This window comes from Schistocerca gregaria, chromosome 1, assembly GCF_023897955.1.
Source record: "Schistocerca gregaria isolate iqSchGreg1 chromosome 1, iqSchGreg1.2, whole genome shotgun sequence".
Taxonomy (NCBI): domain Eukaryota; kingdom Metazoa; phylum Arthropoda; class Insecta; order Orthoptera; family Acrididae; genus Schistocerca; species Schistocerca gregaria.
Window position 1 is genome coordinate 842782675 of NC_064920.1, and position 20648 is coordinate 842803322.

The 20648-nt window shown below is 44.7% G+C and overlaps 1 protein-coding gene and 1 pseudogene across 2 annotated transcripts in view; one reads left to right on the plus strand and one right to left on the minus strand.

Annotated features, from left to right (window-relative positions):
* Positions 1 to 20648, plus strand: part of LOC126272445 (matrix metalloproteinase-2-like) — an 884734-nt gene that overhangs the window by 165843 nt on the left and 698243 nt on the right. The window lies entirely within an intron of this gene.
* LOC126290129 (5S ribosomal RNA) lies at positions 20497 to 20614 on the minus strand (annotated as a pseudogene).

Genomic DNA, 20648 nt, shown 5'->3' on the forward strand with positions numbered 1-20648 from the left:
CGCCTACCAGTGGTTATTAACACGGTGTGTGTCGGCGTTTATGACAGCTAGAACTCTGCTGGGGACACTTTCAATGTGTTTAAATATCTGTAGAGGAATGGTGACCGATTCTTCTTCGAGGCCGAAGCCATAGAAGGCAGTGATTTTGGACGCTCGGGTCGTGAGCGCAGTAGACGTTCTAATTCATGCCAAAGGTGTTCTCCTGGCAGAGTAAAGCTACGTATCTCACCGAACTCGAATCTGTGACCTTCGTCTTTCTCCTGGAAAGTGCTTTAATGATTGAGCTGTCCAACCACGACTCATGACTCGCCCTCACAGCTTTGCTTCCGATAGTAAGTCTTCTCCTACCTTCCAAATTTCTCAGAAATTCTCCTGCATACAGCTAACGTCAGTAGAGCACTTGGCCGTGAACTACAAAAATCACAGTTTAGTCTCGGTCCGACACACAGTTTTAACCTGCAAGGAAGTTTCAGTCCAGATGCAGCTGCAGTTTCGAAGTCTAACAGACAGAAGAAGGTTCTGCTGTTAGGTAGTTCTCATGGTAGAGGTGTAGGCTAGCAGTTGCAGGAAGTGTTGGGGAGTGAGTACCAGGTCACCAGTTATATCAAATATATCAAAACGTTAGAAACAGTCAAAATCTAAATGCAGCAGCCCATTACAAACAATACTATAAGATGCTTAAAAAAGTTATTAGGAAGGCAAAAAGTATGTGGTATGCAGATAGAATAGCTAAGTGTCAGGATAAAATTAAAACCATATGGTCTGTCGTAAAGGAATTGGCTGGTCTGCAGAGACATGATGAGGATATACACTCCTGGAAATTGAAATAAGAACACCGTGAATTCATTGTCCCAGGAAGGGGAAACTTTATTGACACATTCCTGGGGTCAGATACATCACATGATCACACTGACAGAACCACAGGCACATAGACACAGGCAACAGAGCATGCACAATGTCGGCACTAGCACAGTGTATATCCACCTTTCGCAGCAATGCAGGCTGCTATTCTCCCATGGAGACGATCGTAGAGATGCTGGATGTAGTCCTGTGGAACGGCTTGCCATGCCATTTCCACCTGGCGCCTCAGTTGGACCAGCGTTCGTACTGGACGTGCAGACCGCGTGAGACGACACTTCATCCAGTCCCAAACATGCTCAATGGGGGACAGATCCGGAGATCTTGCTGGCCAGGGTAGTTGACTTACACCTTCTAGAGCACGTTGGGTATCACGGGATACATAAGGACGTGCGTTGTCCTGGTGGAACAGCAAGTTCCCTTGCCGGTCTAGGAATGGTAGAACGATGGGTTCGATGACGGTTTGGATGTACCGTGCACTATTCAGTGTCCCCTCGACGTTCACCAGAGATGTACGGCCAGTGTAGGAGATCGCTCCCCACACCATGATGCCGGGTGTTGGCCCTGTGTGCCTTGGTCGTATGCAGTCCTGATTGTGGCGCTCACCTGCACGGCGCCAAACACGTATACGACCATCATTAGCACCAAGGCAGAAGCGACTCTCATCGCTGAAGACGACACGTCTCCATTCGTCCCTCCATTCACGCCTGTCGCGACACCACTGGAGGCGGGCTGCACGATGTTGGGGCGTGAGCGGAAGACGGCCTGACGGCGTGCGGTACCTTAGCCCAGGTTCTTGGAGACTGTTGCGAATGGTCCTCGCCGATACCCCAGGAGCAACAGTGTCCCTAATTTGCTGGGAAGTGGCGGTGCGGTCCCCTACGGCACTGCGTAGGATCCTACGGTCTTGGCGTGCATCCGTGCGTCGCTGCAGTCCGGTCCCAGGTCGACGGGCACGTGCACCTTCCGCCGACCACTGGCGACAACATCGATGTACTGTGGAGACCTCACGCCCCACGTGTTGAGCAATTCGGCGGTACGTCCACCTGGCCTCCCGCATGCCCACTATACGCCCTCGCTCAAAGTCCGTCAACTGCACATACGGTTCACGTCCACGCTGTAGCGGCGTGCTACCAGTGTTAAAGACTGCGATGGAGCTCCGTATGCCACGGCAAACTGGCTGACACTGACGGCGGCGGTGCACAAATGCTGCTCAGCTAACGCCATTCGACGGCCAACACCGAGGGTTCCTGGCGTGTCCGCTGTGCCGTGCGTGTGATCATTGCTTGTACAGCCCTCTCGCAGTGTCCGGAGCAAGTATGGTGGGTCTGACACACCGGTGTCAATGTGTTCTTTTTTCCATTTCCATGATTGTAGAATCAGTGCGTAGTGGGAATGTCCATGTTACTGATAAGTCGCATATATGTACAGTATTTAATAATCACTTTCTGAATACAGCAGGTGAACTAAATAAAAACCTAGTCCCAACACGGAATCATATAGCGCTCGTAGAAAAAAGTGTTCCGAGACTGTTGCCTGAAATGCTCCTCCACGATACTGAAAGAGGGAGATTGAGTTAATAATCAAATCACTAAAGACCAAGAACTCTCATGGATATGATGGAGTATCTAGCAGAATACTGAAGTATTGTTCTTTGTATGTTAGCCCAGTACTTAGCCATATCTGTAACTTTTCCTTTAGGAGTGGTAGGTTTCCAGACCGATTAAAGTGCTCGGTAGTGCAGCCACTTTATAAAAAGGGAGACAGGGATAATGTTGACAATTATAGACCTATTTCTATGCCATTGGTGTTTGCTAAAGTTATCGAGAAGGTTGTATATACAAGGTTACTGGAGCATTTAAATTCACATAATTTGCTGTCAAATGTACAGTTTGTTTTTAGAAATGATTTAACAGTGTAACAACTGAAAATGCTATATTCTCTTTTCTCTGTGAGTTTTTGGACGGATTAAATAAAAGGTTGCGAACGCTATGTGTTTTCTTTGATTTAACGAAGGCTTTTGACTGTATTGACCACAAAATATTACTGCAGAAGTTGGACCATTATGGAGTAAGAGGAGTAGCTTACAGTTGGTTCACCTCTTACTTTAAGAACGGAAAGCAGGAGGTAATTCTCCGCAATATTGAGAGTGGTAGTGATGTTCAGTCCCAATGGGGCACTGTTAAGTGGGGCGTCCCCCAAGGGTTGGTGCTGGGGCCGCTGCTGTTTCTTATTTATATAAATGATATGCCTTCTAGTATTACAGGTGATTCAAAAATATTTCTGTTTGCTGATGACGCCAGCTTGGTAGTGAAGGATCTTGTGTGTAATATTGAAACATTATCAAATAAGTTCGTTATTATTAATTATAATTATAAATTATGAAATAAGTTCGTGGCTTGTGGAAAAAAAAGATGCTAAATCACAATAAGACTCAGTTTTTACAGTTTCTAACTCACAACTCAACAAGAACTGATATTTTGAACAGACAGAATGGGCATATTATAAGCGAGACGGAACAGTTCAAGTTCCTAGGCGTTCGGATAGATAGTAAGCTGTTGTGGAAAGCCCATGTTCAGGATCTCGTTCAGAAACTAAATGCTGCTTTATTTACCCTTAGAACAGTATCTGAAATAAGTGACAGTTCAACACGAAAAGCAGTCTACTTCGCATATTTTCATACGCTTATGTCATATGGTATTATTTTTTGGGGTAATTGTTCTGATTCAAAAAGGGTATTTTTGGCTCAAAAACGGGCTGTTCGAGCTATATATGGTGTAGAGTTCGAGAACCTCTTGTCGACCCCTGTTCAATAGCCTGGGAATTCTGACATTGCCCTTAAAGTATATATTTTCTTGAATGTCGTTTGTTGATAGCAGTATTAGCTTATTCCCAAGAGTTAACAGCTTTCACTCAGTTAATAGTAGGCAGAAATGAAATCTCCATGTGGAATGCACTTCCTTGACTATTGTGCAAAAAGGAGTGCACTATTCTGCTGCATCCATTTTCAATAAGCAACCACAAGAACTCAAAAATCTTAGCAGTAGCCCAAACGCTTTTAAGTCTAAACTGAAGAGTTTCCTCATGGCTCACTCCTATTCTGTCGAGGAGCTCCTGGAAGAGCTGAAAAATTAAGCAGATTCCAGTGTTACATTGTTGATTTTCTTTATTTAAACTTACGAATTGTCGCCTGAATACCTATCTTGTATTTCATTTTATCTGTTTCTACTACATGCATTGACTCGTTCCATGACCATGGAGACTTCTCCTTAATTTGGTCCCACGGAACAATAAATAAATAAATAAATAAAATAAATAAATAAAGACATGTTGAGAGGCAAGTGCGATGTAAACTGAAATATGTAGTATGTATTTCTATGTTTCTCTTTAAGGCGTCAAAAGAAGTGTTTCTTGAGGACGGTACTGGGGATCTTCTGTATGTGCAGTGCATCTTGTATGTAGGATAGCTTCCTCCAAAAACCACTTGGTTCGATGTTCTGAAGAAGAACGTTGAAGGGCGGTCGAAACGTTGGCTCCTGTCCCTGTCTTCAGTAACAGTGTGATGTAGCATTACAATTGAGGGTGTGTAATCACACTGACACAGGCTACAGAATACAATGTGCTCATTCCGTAAACTTATTTACACCAATTTAGTAGCCGATTCTTTCATTTCTTACTACACTCCTGGAAATGGAAAAAAGAACACATTGACACCGGTGTGTCAGACCCACCATACTTGCTCCGGACACTGCGAGAGGGCTGTACAAGCAATGATCACACGCACGGCACAGCGGACACACCAGGAACCGCGGTGTTGGCCGTCGAATGGCGCTAGCTGCGCAGCATTTGTGCACCACCGCCGTCAGTGTCAGCCAGTTTGCCGTGGCATACGGAGCTCCATCGCAGTCTTTAACACTGGTAGCATGCCGCGACAGCGTGGACGTGAACCGTATGTGCAGTTGACGGACTTTGAGCGAGGGCGTATAGTGGGCATGCGGGAGGCCGGGCGGACGTGCCGCCGAATTGCTCAACACGTGGGGCGTGAGGTCTCCACAGTACATCGATGTTGTCGCCAGTGGTCGGCGGAAGGTGCACGTGCCCATCGACCTGGGACCGGACCGCAGCGACGCACGGATGCACGCCAAGACCGTAGGATCCTACGCAGTGCCGTAGGGGACCGCACCGCCACTTCCCAGCAAATTAGGGACACTGTTGCTCCTGGGGTATCGGCGAGGACCATTCGCAACCGTCTCCATGAAGCTGGGCTACGGTCCCGCACACCGTTAGGCAGTCTTCCGCTCACGCCCCAACATCGTGCAGCCCGCCTCCAGTGGTGTCGCGACAGGAGTTAATGGAGGGACGAATGGAGACGTGTCGTCTTCAGCGATGAGAGTCGCTTCTGCCTTGGTGCCAATGATGGTCGTATGCGTGTTTGGCGCCATGCAGGTGAGCGCCACAATCAGGACTGCATACGACCAAGGCACACAGGGCCAACACCCGGCATCATGGTGTGGGGAGCGATCTCCTACACTGGCCGTACACCTCTGGTGATCGTCGAGGGGACACTGAATAGTGCACGGTATATCCAAACCGTCATCGAACCCGTCGTTCTACCATTCCTAGGCCGGCAAGGGAACTTGCTGTTCCAACAGGACAATGCACGACCGCATGTATCCCGTGCCACCCAACGTGCTCTAGAAGGTGTAAGTCAACTACCCTGGCCAGCAAGATCTCCTGATCTGTCCCCCATTGAGCATGTTTGGGACTGGATGAAGCGTCGTCTCACGCGGTCTGCACGTCCAGCACGAACGCTGGTCCAACTGAGGCGCTAGGTGGAAATGGCATGGCAACCCGTTCCACAGAACTTCATCCAGCATCTCTACGATCGTCTCCATGGGAGAATAGCAGCCTGCATTGCTGCGAAAGGTGGATATACACTGTACTAATGCCGACATTGCGCATGCTCTGTTGCCTGTGTCTATGTGCCTGTGATTCTGTCAGTGTTATCATGTGATGTATCTGACCCCAGGAATGTGTCAATAAAGTTTCCCCTTCCTGGGACAATGAATTCACGGTGTTCTTATTTCAATTTCCAGGAGTGTAGTTTCTCAGACGTATTTCCAGTTTTACAAGTGTGTAGTATGGTTACTGTGGTGTCACCGCCAGACACCACACTTGCTAGGTGGTAGCCTTTAAATCGGCCGCGGTCCGGTAGTATACGTCGGACCCGCGTGTCGCCACTATCAATGATTGCAGACCGCGCGCCGCCACACGGCAGGTCTAGAGAGACTTCCTAGCACTCGCTCCAGTTGTACAGCCGACTTTGCTAGCGATGGTTCACTGACATTTATGCTCTCATTTGCCGAGACCATAGTTAGCATAGCCTTCAGCTACGTTATTTACTACGACCTAGCAAGGCGCCAGTAACCGTACTATTGATATTGTGAATCATGTACCATAAAGAGCGACGTTCGTCATTAATGAATTAAAGTTAAGTATTCCACCAGCTACGTCCGTTTTTCTCAATTCTAATTCCCTTGTCATGTTCCAGACCTCACGCCAGCCTGCGTGAGCTAAAACGCGTGCATTTCGGCCTCCTTTAGTTACACGGTGTTGGCTCTCTTGCCAACCACAACAGTTACTTAGTAAGTGAAATTAAAGTGCAAGGCATACCCCTAGCTGCATACAGGCGTTGATATAAGTCGACGGTGATAATTGAAAATGTGTGCCCTGAACGGGACTCGAACGCAGGATCTACTGCTTACATGGCAGACGCTCTATCCATCTGAGCCACCGAGGACACAGAGGATAAAGCCACTGCAGGGACTTATCTCTGGCACGCCTCCCGCGAGACCCACATTCCCAACTTATTGTCCCGCACTATATACGTAGTGCCCCTGCCCATTATACTCATTACTCGCGGCTTTACTGCAGATTCCAGTAACAGTTCGGGCACTGTGTGTGCATCTGCACGGAAGAAGATGGTCAAATGACCGGTAAGCCTTATATATATACTTACTGAGTGTTCCATATGTGTCGTTTAGGAGGCAATATCGATGAACTTTGGTCAAGTACGCAATCCGAATCGCATGCTGAACAAAATAAAAATAAATTTAAAAATAATAATAACAGCTTCGCTAACTTTGTCACGCCATGACACGAGGTGCAAAATTACTAAATTCGGCTCCATATGTATAGATAAAATACTTATTCGGTGTCACCAACACATTGCTACCGATCTGAACTTTTAATCAAAAATGCAAATTTCATTCTCTTACGCCGAATGTCTTCCTTCAGGGCGTCTACTTGCGAGATGTGGAGCCGTGATTCAAATGCCTCTCGCTTCCATGGTTTTTTCTTAGCCGGGACTATCGGAAGACGTGTATCAGTATCGTGAGGACAGCCGAGGAACTGCTCGAAGGAGTCAGACACTGTGCCACGGCATCTGACATTAGCGGCCTTTGGCAGGTGAGCTGAGAGCCTGCTCCTTCATACTGATGCTTTTTGCCGCAGTGGCCGGTTGACTACTCGTGCTTCCATTGGCCTGACAGTAGAGTAGTTGTTTTCTGCTTATCGAAGAAAAGATGATGCAGCAACTTATTCCCGGGAGTATCATAAAGCCGTAAAAGTGTACATGGCGTTAGTGGTATGACTGCAGATATTTTTATTGGTGACTGAGGACAGTGTACTGAACAAAATTACATCAGTTTTTACTTAATTTAAAGATTAATAATTACAGTTATTAGGAGTTTTATGTTTTCATGTAGATTAGAAACTACGTGTGGGAAGAACAAGCCACTAATGCTTATTTTTCCCTGGCGCCATATCAAGAAGTTTAAATGTGGACGCATGGACGCAAAATGGTTAGACTATACTGACGCAGCCGTAGTACAATTAGTGGTGCAGTTACGACCGTGCAGAAAATATACTATGTGATCAAAAGTATCCGGACACCTGGCTGCAAATGACTTACAAGTTCGTGGCGCCCTCCATAGATAATGCTGGAATTGAGTAAGATGTTGCCCCCGCCCCCTTAGCCTTGATGACTGCTTCCACTCTCTCAGGCATAAGTTCAATCAGGTGCTGGAAGGTTTCTTAGGCAATGGCATCCTATTCTTCACGGAGTGCTGCCCTGAGGAGAGGTATCTATGTCTGTCGGTCGGTCGGTGAGGCCTGGCACGAAGTCGGCGTTCCAGAACCGCCCAGATGTCTTCTATAGGATTAGGGTCAGGACTCTGTGCAGGCCAGTCCATTACAGGGATGTTATTGTCTCGTAATGACTCCGCCACAGGCCGTGCATTATGAACAGGTGTTCGATCGTGTTGGAAGATGCAATCGCCATCCCAGAATTGCCCTTCAACGGTGGGAAGCAAGAAGATGCTTAAAACATCAAAGCAGGCCTGTGCTGTGATAGAGCCACGCAAAACAACAAGAGGTGCAAGCCCCTCCATGAAAATCACGGCCACACCATAACACCACCACCTCCGAATTTTACTGTTGGCACTACACACCTGGCAGATGGCGTTTACCGGGCATTCGCCATACCCACATCCTGCCATCGGTTCGCCACATTGTGTACCGTGATTCGTCACCCCACACAGCGTTTTTCCATTGTTCAATTGTCCAATGTTTACGCTCCTTACACCAAGCGAGGCGTCGTTTGCCATTTACCGGCCTGATGTGTGGCTCGACTATGAAATCCAAGTTTTCTCACTTCCCGCCTAACTGTCATGGTACTTGCTATGGATCTTGATGCAGTTTGGAAGTCCTATGTGATGATCTGGATAAAAGTCTGCCTATTAAACATTTCGACCCTCTTCAACTATCGGCGGTCTCTGTCAGCCAACAGACGAGGTCGGCCTGTACGCTTTTGTGCTGTATATACCCCTTCACGTTTCCACTATCACATGCCGAACAGTGGACCTAGGGATATTTAGAAGTGTGGAAATCTCGCGTAGAGACGTATGAGGCAAGTGACACCCAATCTGCTGACCACGTTCGAAGGCTGTGAGTTCTACGGAGCGCCCCATTCTGCTCTCAGGCGGTGTCTAATGACTACTGACGTAAATTAATGTGACGTGTTTGCGGGAAGATTATTAAACACAGAAAAAAAGTCACACAGAACTGGGTACATATTGAAGATACCAATAACCGCAGTACCTGCACTATACTAACGTCCTGTATATTACATCCAGATGGCTGTTCGACATCATAGTAGCAAATCGGTTCAGATTCAAAAGGTCTTTAGCTGTATCACTGCGTCAGTTCACTATCTGTGATACATGTGCGGAAACTGTTTCTGTTAAATGTAGCAGTGATGAGCATCTTTCGTGGAAAGTAGTACGGTGACCTAACACTTTACGTCACTGCAGTGTCGCTGGATAAGAACATAACAGACCGTACCGCATGACTCTCTCAGATTTTCTCCGAGAAATGTTGAAAGTGGTAGAATTGAGCATCACTTAGACAGCTGTAGAAACAGGAGGGGGAAAAATTTCTACCACGGCTTCAGAACTTGATAGCTCCATCTTTAAAGCAAACAATTCATTTCATTAATTCGTGATTACAGAAATGGCGCAGTAATGCCATGCTAGGGCTTTGTCCCATTCGCAGTAAGAGAACATGCACCTTTGAAAATTGGAACTTGGTGAACCAAATATTTACTTACACTGTGAAGAAGATAGCTCCATGACAAAACAATCGTTGTGTATAACCTTGAATTCCAGTGAGGTGGCGTAGTTGTTAACACACTGGAACTGATATAAGGGGTTCAAATAAACACCCACCCGCTCTGCTTCATCATTCTGTAGCTTTCCTAAATCTCTTCCTCAAAACGGGTTTCGTTCTCTGGTCTTCAATAGCAAATACGTAACTACTACTCTGTATAGCTTTAGAGAAATCATTAGATAAGCTGCAGGCTGAGTTTCGTAATACGAATCGCTTTTTGCAGACAAAAGAAGTTAGAAATGTGACTTACAGGTTTGGGAAGGTAAACGCGGGATATCTGTGACGAACAGAACAGGAAGGAGCAACATTGCCAATCGGAGAAACGACAAACTTCGCAACGGAAACCGCACGGGGAGTCCGGAGAAGCGAGCGGAAGCCGCAGCATTTCTCAGCACAGAGCGAGTGCGCAGTTCTTCGACTACCTTCCCGATAGTTTCCGATAACCGAGGTTGCACGTCTGTGGTCGTTCAGAACAACTCTGACCGAGGAAAATTTCTGATCTGTAATGGCGTCCATGTGTTGTAAAGCGGAGATCGAATATGTGTAAAAGGGGTCATTACCGTCATTTTAATAAGCAGATTACATGTCAGAAACGACTATATATGTTAATCGATTGAGTAGCATAAAATACCACAATAGGAAGTTCAGTTGAAGAGGAAAAGGCATAGTTATAAATGCCAACCATACAAGTTGGTCAGATAAATGTAGGTACAAGGAAGGTAACAGCGAAGAAATCTTGGGTAACAGAAGAAATACTTCAACTGATCGACAAAATTAGGGGAGTGCAGAAATGTACAGGTAAAGACAGGAATACAGCAGTAACAGTCAATTTGGAATTAAATAAATGAAAATGCCACGGAAGGGAGAGTGAAATGGCTAGAGAAAATTGTGGAGATATCAAAAAATAATGCTCGCCGGAAGGACGGATTCAGCACACAGAAAATTCAAAATAATGGGGAAATTACAGTCAAAATTAGAAGTAGTAACTTCAAAACAAGAGTGCAAGAGAAATTCCACTGCTAAACTGGGAGGTGTGAACGGACAGACGGCCTCTATGAGGAGGAGGATGGACTATTTATGACGTGGCAGAAGAAGAGAAAATGTGTGTGAAATCTTATGGGACTTAACAGCTAAGGTCATCAGTCCCGAAGCTTACACACTACTTAATCTAACTAATTACACTAAGGACAACACACACAACCATGCCAAGGGAGTACTGAGCCTCCGACGGGGGCAGCAGCGCGAACCGTGGCAAGGCGTCCTTGACCGCACGGCTACCCCCCGCAGCGATTAATGAGATAAGAAAGGAAACCCACCCGGATAGCACTCCGCTCCCGATATTCGCGCCGGTACCGAATCGATACACCCGGTGAATTAATAACAAGGGCCGAGGTCCTGGCCAGCCTGGGTGTGACTTTTGGGTGGTTTCCCACATCCAGTTAGGTGGATACCGGGCTGCTTCCCACGTCCCTCGTCTGTTAAACGATTTCAATAAACGTTCTCAAACTTTCACATGAGTTTGCACTATACGGAGAGGGCTGCGGGGTGATTAAAACGCCGACCTCGCCAAGATATGATTTAAAGCCAGGAAAAAGAGGAAAGATAGGAAATGGCTACTTCTCAGTAGAGTCCGCGAGGAGAGGAAGATCTGGAAGACATTGACAAGAAGAAGGGGTGGGTTTATACGAGATGTGTTAAGATATCAGAGAATAACTTCCACTGTACTAAAGGAACTGTAGAGGGTAAAAGCTGTAGAGGATGATAGAGTCAACAAACAACCAAAAAAGTTGGGTGCCAGTGGTGCTCCGAAATGAAGAGGCTGGCACAGAAGAGAAATTCGTGGCGGGTCGCATCAACCTAGTCACAATACTAATGAGGAAGACGGGCTGTATGTGAGGCGCCCACGATGCCGTATTACCAGTGGGCAGTGTTCTGGTCAGGAGGTAGGAATGGGAAAACCAACTAGTATTTTAGTTCTGAATAACTGATATTTTTCGGTATATGTTTGGTCTCGGTCGTAACAGGTGTTTTTATTATTATTATTATTATTTTATAGATACCAGAGTTGAAAACTCGAAATATCAATTAATCGTATGAGCACTGATAAAATATTTCGTAATTTTTTAAAGGAGTAATTTTTATTCGTAAAATTTGCATTATTATAGAATATGGGAACAACGATCAACGCTGTTTTAATAACAGTGCCAACAGAAACGAGCAACAGACAAATGCCATAATAGTTGGTACATTATTGCTGAAACAATAATGTGTCGTGGCTTACGGTATGCATGTACGCGCAGTATGCAGGACTTCGCCCCACCATCTCCGTACGGTAGTTTCTTGCTGTCGTCGCCAGACACCCGATATTTTGCAAAATTGCACCAACCCTACTATGGGAGTGTTTTTTATACGAAGTGACGTAGCGATGAAGTACAATGCTTCATTTCCTGTAAGAGATAGGAATTTGTATGCCATGTCTATAAAATAATAAGAGACGAAGGAAATTATGGTAGCAGTGGTAAATTAAAAACTTACCAGCAATTCATTCATAGTGTGCAATAAGAAGAGAAATTAGCTGATCTGCTGCTTGTAGCCCTTGAAAACCGACAAATAAACACTAAAAGTAGAGTTCGTCAGCATCAGTTTTCACTCTTTAGCACTGAATATTCGTAATGGCCAAACAGTGGTATGAGCACCAATTACAACATGATGTTGGAGCAGAATTTAAAAAAATTAGGACCAATAAGAATATTGGTGACCTTTTTGTAGTATTCAACCATGTATCACTATTCGAGGAAAGAAGCGAACGGTAGACGGACTGGATGTTCTTTTATTTGCCTATTTAATTCAGTGTCTTGAACTTACGTATCTTGAAACTGAGTGAGTCAAAATTTTTCTATCTTTGTTGGAGTTCTGCGTTTATAACAGGATAAATATAATAGGAATAAAGATACCGAAAATTGGGTATTTCAGAAACGGGTTTTTTGAGTGGTTGTAACAGTCAGGCTAAACTGACGTGGAAAAAAATGTAACTGGAAACCGGTTTCTCAGCGATAACCACGGTGGACTATCTGGAAGCTGCGCTGAGGACGACGCCTCGCTTTCCAGGAACGACGCGTGTGGCGCTCTGCTGGCGAGCCCTGTTTTGGCAGCGCTGTTTTTGTGCTCGGACGTTTACGCCTGTTGACAATAGGAGTGCTAGGGACACACCGAAGCTACGCCGAAGGAAGAGAAGATGAAAGGACAGTTTAACGCACAGTCCAGGCTGCAGTTAAACATACACCGCAACGTTCTTAGACAAGGATGGGAAAGCAAATCTAGCTTGGTCTTTTGAACGAATAATTTAATTGATTTAGGATGACAACGGAAATTCGAAATTACCACTACCGCAAGGGTCCACTCTTCTCAAGTCCTGGACTGGACTCTCTCAGTTTAACCTTACAACACTGTTGGCATACACAAAATACATCTACATCTACATCCATACTCCGCAAGCCACCTGACGGTGTGTGGCGGAGGGTATCCTGTGTACCTCTATCGGTTGTCCCTTCTATTCCAGTCTCGTATTGTACGTGGAATGAAGGATTGTCGGTATGCTTCTGTGTGGGCTCTAATCTCTCTGATTTTATCCTCGTATTTATTTATTTATTTTGGAGTATTTATTTGTTGCGGTCATAAAACATGGCCTCATTTGTGTCTAAAGCATACTGTACAGTACCTAAGTACATTGAAAATTCTCTACATAATTAGTGTCCATTTTTCCCTTAAACTCTAATGATGCAATAAGTATGAACATATACACTAAATTATTGGGACAGAACATAAATAAATACGAATTAAATTAAAATTTGGTTATGTGGCACATAAGTACGTGTCTAACCAGAAATAGAAAGATCTGGGGTACAACCCTCCACTCGCAAATTCCTGCTCGAGTCACTTGGCAAATTTGAGATTTTCGTCTGTTATAATGTTTTGTGTATTTGGTTTCTGAAACTCAGACGTCCTCTGGGTCACTGTGGGACACTCTGTCAGATCGGCTAAGGAGGAGGTTGTATGTGGAGCATTCCACACGTTTTCAATGTTTCGCGTCTTCATGAACGGTCTGTTAGAAGAGTACGCGTGATTATACACTCGACTGATTAAAGGTCCACGAGAAAACGAGAAAGTAGGTATAACTCGCTAAGCATGATATGTGAAAACATTATAAAACGAATAGCAAACAGCTTTGAAAGCAAAATAGTTTCATTCAGTATATTTAAGCCAACGGCCTTGACTCGTTGAATACACCGATTCTCGTTCGACCATCAAATTTAAGCAATGTCGGTCGTGTTGAGTACTGGGATGGTTACCCGCCTGGGTACGCCACGTGCTGTTGGCTACTTTTCCTTTGTCTTTACGCCAAGGGGGAGGATGGGTGTTGGCGTAAAGTTCCTCATGACGAGGTTTCGCCTCATTGTCCTCGATCAAACGCCAAACTTATCCGCAATGTCTCATGGACGGATGTGGACGTCAATCTCGGAGGCCCCCCGAGGTTCTACTCGAGGGAATTAGGCTATTTGCTGACACCTGCCGGCCGCTGAGGCGCTTCAATCTGGAACCGCGCTGCTGCTACGGTCGCAGGATCGTGCCCTGCCTCGGGCATGGATGTTTGTGATGTCCTTAGGTTAGTTAGGTTTAAGTAGTTCTAAGTCTAGGGGGCTGATGACATCAGATGTTAAGTCCAATAGTGCTCAGAGCCATTTGAACCATTTGCCTACACCTGGTTTCTCCCACTCCATTTGCTCATCACCATCCAACAGAAATATAACACCACGCTGCACACAGCCATTATACCCACCTGCACTTATCAGATACACTTAAGCACGCACCTCTCACGCTTCGCGAAAGAAAGGTCCAGTTGTGCGCGAAGAACGGAAAAAGCTTTCCTACTAAGTGGTTGAACCTGCCCTTCGCATTCACCCAGACAACAATGCCATGTGACTTACCTTTTTTATTTTCTAGATTTCTTCGCTTGCATTTACGTACTAATTATAACAACAATAATTTTCCAAAGATATCTACACCGAAAAATTAATCTATTAAAGAGCCGTTTCTCTTCCTATGGAGTTTTGACATAGCCGATTTGTTGTGGCAACTGTTAAACAGCTTACTTTCATGTAGTTCACGAATTGCAGCACTTTCTAGACTTATGAAGCTGATAAATGTCTTAGAAGCATGCTCTTTTCCAAATGTACTTCCGGCTAGAAACCGTTTGTGATACCTGGAGTCGGAGTTTCTGTTAAACCTGTCTTTTGACTGCTTGTGCTGATATTTCTAGAGAAAGTTTCATCCCCTAGCACACATTTCTTTATTTCTAACCCAGGCGTGAAATACCGGTTTCCATAGATTTAGCATTAAAAATGTTTCAATATAACTAAAAATTATCGTAGAACTTTTCATCCTATATCTCACCACCTTATAGGTTGAATTTCCAGAAATAGTGAAAAACATTTTTATACAAGTTTTCATAGATTTAGCTTAAAAACTGCATTGTTGCTAAAACATTTCCATAAAAATTTTCATCCCCTATTTCACCCCCTTACGGGCGTAATGTAGATGTAGCTATAAAGCGGTTTAGTGGTTCTTTAATAATGATTTATCTAAAAAGAAACTTTTACCCTATTCCCCCCCTCCCTGCCTCCTCCCCCCTCCCCACCCCCGTTTAGGGGTTAATTTCTGACTGAGAAACCATATACCAATTTTCGTTGGTCTAGCTTCAAAATTGACCTAACAGAGACGTATTTTCAAAATATCTTTCATCTCCTATTTCACCAGCTTAGAGGCGGAATTGCTAAAGACGCCCTTCTTAAATTACACTTATGGTATATGATCAACAACACATTCTGCAGATTTGGAGTTCCTATCCTTAGCCACTATAAATGGCACTTAAATTTGAACTGTCGGCAAGCCTCCTGTGAGAGGGAGACAGAACCTATAGTGATAGGTTCCATGTGAGATAAGTGTAGCACCGTGAGTGGAGAAATTGCCATACAGTGCTGCCAACAGCTGCAGTGCCAGCCCATAGCTCACGGCCGGCGCTCGTAATTCATTAACGACACGACAGCGTGCAGCAGCTGTCCACGCTAATACGCGCTGCGGCAGCAGCAGAAGCACTGTTGTCTGGGACGGGCTGCCTTCGCGTGCCGCGCTGCTCATTAACGCCGACACACTGCAGGCCATTGTCTGCCGACTAAAACGAGCGCGCACGCCTCGCACTTTTTCGCTTTCTCTACCCAGGCGCGAGCACACGTGCTGTTGTGTGCGTGTGTGTGTGTGTGTGTGTGTGTGTGTGTGTGTGGGTGGGTGTGTGTGGGTGGGAGGGTGGGTGGGGCGGTGGGGTGGGGAGCCAAAAGAACGTGTGCGAGTTAAAAGAATGGGTGGAGCTGCGAGCGCCTTCTCGAAACGAAGAGAGCGAAAAAAAAAAGACAGAGAAAAATTCCATTTGACTTAAAAAGATTCTCATTTGTCAACCACGTAATCATTCATTTGGCAATAGATCTACGATGCTCTGAATAAAATTCAGAGAAATATTGGTAAAAAGGAGATAGGCCTACGAGATATAGCACTCTGACACAGCATAATACAAGGAGAACATTTCTCTCTTTTCAATAAAAATAATTTTGTCTCTTTAGGATCTTTATTTTAGCCAATTAAGGCGGAACCGATTTGTGCTGGAAAAACATGAGTTGGAGATCTGGAGCTGTACATCATCCTGTCGACCTCTCCGATGCTTGTATTGAACAAACTGTGTGAGCGGCGGTTGATAATAAAATCAACATGAGGCCTTTTTCACTTGTCTGACGTTCTTTGCCCACGTCCCGTACCTAATCCATTACATTTACGTACGTCTATCTTGCACCTGGTGACAGAAATTGGAATCAATTTTTTCCTGAGTAAATCTGTTCATCATCAATGCATTAGAATATCTAACAATTTTCACAATCATACGATAATTGCAGCACACACTGGACTTCTCAGAGTAGCTGCAGTATAACAGTCCGTCAAGGTCTATTTCTGCCTGATTACAGGCAACTGTTAACAGTATGCAGAAGTAAAAGGCTGCCTGAAAATTAAATAAAAAGGAAAGTACTGTCATACATTTATATCTCGTTCACTTTGGTGTTATCAGTTGTATAGGCCAAACTTGTAAGGACACTGGGTTATAGGTCGTGGGAATGTGTGATGTTCTTGTTTATCATGTGTCATATATCCAGGGATTGAGTTTCCTCATGATTTATCATCCTCTCACTTCTTCAAATGTTCAAATGTGTGTGAAATCTTATGGGACTTAACTGCTAAGGTCTACAGTCCCTAGGCTTACACACTACTTAACCTAAATTATCCGAAGGGCAAACACACACACCCATGTCCGAGGGAGGACTCGAACCTCCGCCGGGACTAGCCTCACAGTCCATAACTGCAACGCCTAAGACCGCTCGGCTAATCCCGCGTGGCCTCTCACTGCGTTGCTGCATTGCTAGGATGTAATAGAAGTGGTCTGTGGTTGTTTGGTAACTGAACTCTGCCATGTGGACTGTGGTGCACTAAATTCAAAGCTATGAGACAGACTAGTGCGCCAGTGGCTAAGTCCAGCCCTCCAAGCTTTCCTTTAAGTCGAATTAGTCTATATGAAGCAATAATTCAAGTTTGAGGCCCATATTACACAACTGAGACTTAGCCTATGCTTTCTGCAACTTGTAGTGAAGATTTGAGACCGTAGCATGCAGCCGGTTTAATATTCGATCGGGCATGTCGTAATGTAAGGCAGCACGGACGCGCCGGTAAACAATAACGAGCGATATAAAGTGGATGAAAATGGATGCTCTTCCGAGAAAATTTGGAGCAGTTAATGTACGTAACGAGAACCTCTTGGAAACCCAAACAACAGGAACTAAAATACTCTACTGTCCTGAGACAAGATTGTTAAAAGTTCGATGACTAGATGTAAAAATTGTCCATGAAGGTAAAGAAACTATGTACAACTATTACAAGGAGAAAACTTGCAGTTCGAAGCACCATGTTGGCTGAGTATAGAGATCGCGGCATTACTAGAGAGCATGGTAGGTGCTATGGAGCTGTGGCTCAAATATTGAAAGACCTACTGCTATTAAGAGTGTGCCGCAGCAGGTCTCATACAAGCTTGAAGATGTTGAACCGATGCTGGCAGGTGAAACATACAGGTATATTAGAATCTGTTAGGTAAAACACTTCAGCCATACACAGAAGCAGGAAGAGTTGACCCAGGAACTTACATCTGGTGTTTAGATCTTGAATACCAAATTGTACTCGAAAAAATGGTCAAAGTGATTATTGTCCACGATACCCCGTAGTTTGGTTACTCGTTTAGTATAGTCAATTAGATCAATGAAGATACTGAATGATGTAAGTTATTGTTCTCACATTCACATTTACAGTTCAGTTTTAATTGCATATTACTCCTAATATAGAGTTAGTTCCAATATTTAAGAAATATTTGAGAACAGAAAGCACAGCACATTTTTACTTATTTTTTGTGTTGTTGGCCTCCACGGCAATTCTTGGTAGACAAATTCCCATTATTGCTGCGGATTCATCTCGGTTTTTGTATGCTGCAAATGAATCTGGAGATTTAAGGTTTTCTTTAAACTAATTTCTTCAGTTTTTGTCAGATATATTGATTTATTTCATTTTAGTCACAAAATCTTACATTTAGCCACAAAACTAAATCTCATAATCGGGCCAGGCTAATGCCAGACTTCAACTGTGTGAGTTGCATCAACTCGCCAAAGATGGTGTGTATACAGAAATATTGGTACAACTCAAAGGCTCACGTCGAGTGTTTTGAAAAATTTGTTTTTAATTAATTGATTTACATTGTAAATTTTTGTAGGTCATTAACACGTGCTTGTATGTACCGGGTAGTTCTAATTAAAGTGCAGCTACTCACGGAGATTCAATGTGGGCTGTAATTATCGTGTGGCAGCAAACCTGCTGATGCGGAATCAATTGGCGCTTTCAGTTTTGGCCACCATGTGCAAATCTGGTTCAGAAATGGTTCAAATGGCTCTGAACACTATGGGACTTAACATCTGAGGTCATCAGTCCCTTAGAACTTAGCACTACTTAAACCTAACTAACCTTACGACATCACATACTTCCATGCCCGAGGCAGGGTTCGAACCTGCGAACGTAGCAGTCGTGCGGTTCCAGACTGAAGCGCCTAGAACCGCTCGGCCACCACGGCCAGCTTGCAAATCTGGAAATGTACACTGTTTGTTAACATTATGGCATCCACTCTGTCATTTGACAAGCCATAACGTGAGTGAGCAATGTGACTGCCAATATGGGAGACCGTGCGCTGTCAGTGATACTGTTTGATGCCACCGACAATAATCACAGAGCTGCATTTACAGAGTATCGCCAACTAAATAGTCTGACGAAAGGCTCGATGATGATAATGGAACTGGAACTCACGTTTGAACTTAGTGTGGCACCTGGAAAAGGAAGGTGTCCCCTCCCGGTGGAAGTTACCGACCACGCAGCCCGTGCTCAAGTAGTACTAGTGCTCGTACAGTGTCACGAGATTTGTCCATCCCATGGTCAACAGTGTGGAGAAGTTTTGCGATTTATATGGCAGGGGTACACGTACAAGGTCCATACCCCGCAGTAATTGAAATCTCATGGTCCCCAGTAACGTACTGAATTTGCTCTTCGATTTCTGGTACGTATTGAAGTTGATGACACTATGGGGTGCATTGAAAACACATAACTGCTGAATTTGGAGTACTGTTAAACACGAAGAGCCATTGCACTCGCCTTATGTGGATTCAAGAGTACTTCATTCTCGGTCCGTTCTTCTCTAAAGAGAATACGCCCAGAGAGCGTGTCAGATGCACAGCGACATATGCATGTTATCGAGACCTCCGTGCAAAGAATGTGGTTCCAGCTCTGGAAGAGAGCAACTGAGTGGAAACCACTGTTTTCATGTAAGATGGGGTACACTTCATATCGCTGGCCCAGTGAAAGATCTGCTTAGTGCAGCCTACAGACGTGTTATCTCCAGATGGTTCGCGTATAAGATCACCTGATCGAGTCCACTTGACTTTTGTCTCTGGGGGGTACTTAAAAAGAAGCATTTACTAGGAAGACGTTCGGTCTCTACCTGATCTTAAGGGCAGTATACAGGTAGACGGTGCTCAGATTTCATTGTAACTGCTGCGAGCAACTGTTGATCACGTCGTTTTACGGCTGCAGCATCTCTCCTACGTCTCCGATGTTCATATTGGAGCGGAAGTTAATAATAAAATCAACATTATGCCTTTCACAGTTGTTTAAGCTTTTATTCTCACGTGCAGTTCCTAACCCAATATACATGAAAACACTTATATATGTCTGTCTTGATTCACCGCGTCAGATTTTCACCTGGTGGCGAAAAGTGAAACTAATTTTTTTCCAATGAAAATCGGTTCCGCGTTAGTACATCAGAATATCTATCAAATTCCGCTGCCGCACCATAATTACATCCCAAGATGAACCTCTGTGACTAGCTGCATTTGCATTACAACCACTTGCTGTATAAATAGAAATGAAATAATTTTTGGGTCATTGTAGTCCCATATTGTGACAAAAATAGAAAAAAATTTATACAGTTTTTTTAGGATCTGACAAAATAATGTAAGAGTTATTATATAAGTACAAACATTACCTCTAAAACTCCTCCCGAACAGGCCATGAAGGGCCAACGGCACCGACCGGCCGCCGTGTCATCCTCACCCATAGGCATCACTGAATGCGAATATGGAGGGGCATGTTGTCAGCACACGGAGACCGGAGCAGCTACTTCTCAGTCAAGTAGCTCCTCAGTTTGCCTCACAAGGGCTGAGTGCACCCGCTTGCCAACAGAGCTCGGCAGACCGGATAGTCACCCATCCAAGTGCTAGCCCAGCCCGACAGCGCTTAACTACGGTGATCTGACGGGAACCGGTGTTACCACTGCGGCAAGACCATTGGCATTGCTCCTAGAAAGGAGGATAAAATGATCTTAC